This window comes from Camellia sinensis, chromosome 12, assembly GCF_055761805.1.
Source record: "Camellia sinensis isolate YWXY chromosome 12, ASM5576180v1, whole genome shotgun sequence".
In the NCBI taxonomy this organism is placed as follows: Eukaryota; Viridiplantae; Streptophyta; class Magnoliopsida; order Ericales; family Theaceae; genus Camellia; species Camellia sinensis.
This window is the reverse complement of record NC_138972.1, coordinates 174,543,414-174,548,648: the sequence shown is the minus strand read 5'-3', so window position 1 is coordinate 174,548,648 and position 5,235 is coordinate 174,543,414. Positions and strand designations below refer to the sequence as shown.

At 33.6% G+C, this 5,235-nt stretch overlaps 1 long non-coding RNA gene across 1 annotated transcript; it reads right to left on the bottom strand.

The window, feature by feature from the left end:
• Positions 1 to 471: 471 nt before the first annotated feature.
• On the bottom strand, positions 472 to 4,564 carry LOC114269653 (uncharacterized). The gene is made up of 5 exons (XR_014345971.1): positions 4,440 to 4,564; positions 2,902 to 3,069; positions 2,091 to 2,276; positions 1,030 to 1,119; positions 472 to 949 (listed from the first exon to the last, which is right to left on the bottom strand). It is a non-coding gene; the product is annotated as an uncharacterized LOC114269653 (long non-coding RNA).
• Positions 4,565 to 5,235: the final 671 nt, after the last annotated feature.

The window sequence follows — 5,235 nt, the reverse complement described above, 5'->3', positions numbered from 1 at the left end:
CATGAACTTTTGAATCAATCCTGCACAACTTGTTCTTCCCTTTGGGATCAATTACACGTTGTGATGCATCTGAACCAAAAGCACTAGCAGGTTGTTTCAGTGTAAGAGAAGATTAGTATACAGATTAATGCAAGGAAGGATGTAAACTGAATATAGAATCATACAAACTCAGAATTCAAAGTCGCTGCGTCATATTATTTGTGCTCCTAACAAAAGACTGCTTCCCTTATAGCTGAACCCTAAAGTACTTAGTTATTGTGTAGGATAGCTCCATAATAACAATTATAAAGTTAACAGTTTTATCATTAACAAAATAGAAATCATATTAACCCCAAAGTACTTAGTTATTGTATAGGATAGCATATATGCTTCATATGATTTCTATTTTCTCTGCATATATGCTTCATATGATTTTATTACTCCATAATAACAATTATAAAGTTAGCACTTAGGACTAATTTTCGCCTAGGATAGCTCTAATTCGAACTCCTACAAAAATTTTAGAGGTTGCCTCTTTGCCACATAGCAAGAAAGACACTTTATATTATTATCTACCAATCTCCTCCTGATCCTATGTAAATGTTTCCAAATTAGTTAACATAATTAAACCAAGAAAAATCATGTTGAAGAGGGAAGCAAAATGAGGCTCAAGACAAGAAAAGGAGGGAGAACAAACCCTATTGTCGAAAGAGACTTGATATTAGTAGCTTCCTTCAAACGTTCACCTTTAGCACTAGAACTCTTCTGCCTGTGATTAACAAAAAAAAAAAAAGATAATAAATTAGTTGATAAAATTTTAGGTACATGATTCAATCCTGTTATCAAACAGGAGGGCTCCACTTTCTAATTATTCAGCATACTTTATTCAATGATGTTACCTTTCAGAACCTGCTAAATCTACAAGATTAAGTCGAGCGAACAGGTAACGAGTTACCCCTTGGGATTCCCACTAAACATGAACCACCGATTAGAATTTAAACACCCAAATAAAAGCCACTGAGATAAAAAAAAAATAACAAGACTGCTCACCTTACTTTCAATGATGCATGTAAACACACTATGAGAACGGCTACTTGCTAGATTCATATTAGTGGCAGCTACCTTTCTGTTTGCTGCTCCCTGAAGCATGATTACATTAATGGAAAATAGGATAGGTACGTTTGTTCTTTGAAAGACAGACATGCACCAACAACATGTAGATCATCCATAAGTAAGCATATATTCCGAATACCAAAGCAAACTAAACTAGAAATTATTAAAGTTCTATAAACTTAAGCAGGAGATTGAGGAAATCAAAATTTATTGTGAACATATTAAATCTAAATCAGTATTGATGCCCAAATTACCAATTTTAGCTCACTGTTTTCTAAATTCCATTTTCGCTATTTTACCAAAAACAAATGATATGCTGCCAACAAAAGCCAGATTTTGCATCTTTATACTTGTAAAGGTTGGAAACCAATTTTCTTGCTTCCTTCCATTCCTTCTCATTTCCAAAACAAGCAACTAAAGGCAATTATCAAACTTAATTATTCCAATTAACCATCACTACCATTTCAATAAAGAAACAGATCTAGATAGATGATCAATGACCTCTGACCAAGTCGAATTGCTGCAAGTCATTTAAAATATCAGATTCAATTCTATCGTAACAAACTGAGTAAGTAGTTCTAGACATTTGTATACATAAAATTTATTAACTTGCTGAGGTTGAGGATCAAGAATAAACAAGAAAATAAGTGAAGCTAAATGCATACATGCACAAGCTGTTGAATAACATCCCGAATGCATTAGCTTGGTGAGTATCATACAAGAAAGCCTGCAATAGTTATTCATCTCCAGAGTACGTGCAATATGAAATCACTATAACAAATAATGACAGAACATAAATTTAACAACCTTGATTTTAATTAAACTTTCAACTTAAATTCATGGGATAAGAACACAACTAACTGCATTAGAATATGTAATAAAACAACCAAGAAAGTTCAGTTGGAGGTACATTTTACATAAGTCCCACATAAAGTTTGTGTAAACATAATTGGTGAGCATAGAAGAAATTGAAGACATGTATGAGTGAATAAAAATACCTTTAGATTTTTATATATGAATCCCTTAGTGTTCTGTAGGTGGTCAAGAAGTCAGCCAGGGGTTGCTACTAACAGATTTACTCCTTTCACAATACGCTCTGCTTCTCCCCTGTGAACTGCACCACCAATAACCAAGCCAAGAGTCTGTGAATGATGATTAAGAAGGTCCTTTGCCATTGCATGTGTCTGCATAATTTCATTGGAAGATTAGTCCAGGTCGTTACTTAGAAAAAATGACAATCCATTATAATTGAATGCAACTAATTTGGAAGATGTATATATATAGAAAGCAACAAGACCCCCAAAACAAAAGAAGTGTTATTAGAAAAGATGAATTGGATTATCTTTCTTTTCTTAACGATTCAAACCAAATGGAATTAAAATCAGTGGAAGGTAAAACACGATTTCCAAAATTAGTAGAAAATGATAAAAAATAATTCTTGAGAAGAGCTTAGAAGATGATCTAACACAGACAATAAGAAGTAACTACCAAAAAATAATATTCTAAATGCGCTTTAAGATTGAGAAAGAGTTGAAACGATGAAGGAAAAATATTTCTATAATCAATATTAACCATCTAGATTTATTATCTTTGTAGAAAGAAGGATAAAATAGGGATGGCTTTATTCTATAATGATTTTGTCTTTTCAATTTGCTTGTTTAGAAAGTACAAATATCACAAAAAGAGTTGTAATTGAGAGGATTATAGTGTAGGATTAATAATTAGAATCACATCACAAGCTATCTTGGGAAAACGATTGATATTGATAAGTAAAAAAAATAAAAATAAAATAAAAACCAGAATATTTACCTGTATGGCAAGTTCCCTAGTTGGGCAGTTGACAATTACCCCCGTTCAGATTTGATGTAACAACTCCACAGCAAATATCAGAAAGGCAAGGGTCTTTCCAGAACATGTCCTTGCAGCTCCAAGAACATTTTTGCCTTCCAAAAGTGGCAGAATAGATCTGGCTTGGATCTGCAATTGGAATCAGAAGTTAACTCAGGGATATATGTTCTATCTAAGGATATCCACATAAAGTAAACAGTTATGACAATACAAATATAACAATCAACATATCAAATTTACATACAAATAATTCATGCTCTCTGTTTATAAAGAGATAGGTAATTCATTATGTTAAGAGCAAATTATGTTAACAACAATGATCAAACTTAAAGATTCATTTACATACAGGAAGTGTGTAATAACATCATGGAGTGCTAGAAAATTCAGTGAACTAGGTTTTTTTTGTTTTCTGTCAATGACAATAGGTGAATAATGGTATGCCTCTTTTATAATACATGAGAACTGGGATTCCATTAACAGGTTGAGACTTAGAAAAAAGCATTTCAAATCTTCTCCTATCACCTCTAGACATATAATTTGGGCACATATATTTTCTAGATTTTAATTATTAATTCTCTAGTTACTACTAGAATGGGGAAAAATGGAAAACAAACATTCATATATTTGTTTTTTTTCCTTCGAAAACTGTAAGAATCTGAATATCTAGTTAGTAAACCATGTTAGTAGTATCTCAGGATATTCTTTTAGTCTCAAAATACAATGAATATGAGCTACGAGTCCTCTACAACGAACAGAGTACAACATAAGGGCATTCAATAAGGAATGTCCCAGAACAGCAAATAAGGATCAAAACCAATCACAATGCTTCATTCAACAACCAAATTTAGTTGCCACTTGACCTTAAGATATGTGACAAACAACCAAATCCAGCATTCCTACCTTGCACAAGAAAACCAACACATTACATGGATTTAATAGATGGCGATCAACAGTATTTTGGCAATGGCAGTAGTTATTAATATTATGATTATGCAAGAAAATCTTGAAAATTAAGAGAAGTTAAGTCAAGTTTAGTGTTGCAGAGAATGGAAGCATTTGTTTTGGGGTTGCTGTTTCTTTTACGCCAAAAATTGTTGACACGGAGATTTCTACCAATCAAGCTTTTTTTATTTTTCCTTTTTTTTTTTTGAACTAGGAAATGCCCTTAGGCTACAAAGGAATGGGCAGCTCGGTTGACAATCAAGCCACCTTGAACTAGAAAATAGGCTAAAAAAAACCAGCCCACAAAAACAGGGTTCCAAACACCATAAAAATGAGGTCAAATAGATGGGAACCCATATCATTGACAGAAATTTATGAAAAGGTAACCATTATCAAAACGTCTTGCATAGCATGATACGACAAACTGTAACATTTTATAGAGAAACCACATTTAATTGATATAGATACCTCCGTTCGTACATTGAACAGGTAAATAATTACTATAAAACTTCAGGTGAAAGACATGTTGAATTTATTCTTGGCTGAAAATAGATTACCTGGGACAAAATTTGCTGCTTGTTCCTAATTTGAGTCCTTGCCTTGTTCATGACTGAGTTAGGTGACTTGTAGAACCTCTGTATGAAAGAATAAATCAGATTAGAAGAAAACTAATAAAATATAATAAAGAAAAAAATAGGTGTGTGGTCTCTGGGTTTTCAAGAAACACAGAAAGCAAATAACAATGGGCTCAGGTTTGTGTAATCTGACATATTTATTTATTTTTAAATATATTTTTTAGGGTTTTCATATTTCAATTGTATAAGCAAATGGGGTTTTCTTCAATCCACGTCAATCAAATTAATTACAGGAGGCAAAAATTAGAGGTTTAGCAAATTCAAGGTGAAGAAACTATTGAGAGGTTGAACAACGAAGGGGCAAAGATCTGAGAAGTTGAAAATTATAGTTAGGGTTTGGAATTGGGGGAACGAGAGAGAGAGAGAGAGAGAGAGAGAGAGAGAGAGAGAGAGAGAGAGTTTACTTGATACAAGAGGTTTGAAAATCGAGAGGATTAGCAATGGTATAGTGTAGGCAATTCCACGCACTACCACCGAACCTCCTTCATCTCTCCACCGAACCCCACTGCTGCTCCAATGTTGCTCCTGTTTCGTTTCGTGTTAGCCACCTTCTTCATGTTTGCTTTCTGCCTTGGTCAGTTCGCCGCCGACCTCACGATGGGGAAACAGGGTGGCGCCACCACGGCATGAGACATTTTTGGTGGCGGCGGCCTAGGTTTGTGGTGATATGAATGTTGGAGAGAAATAGTTCTTTTTTGTTTTGTTTTTTTTTTTTTTT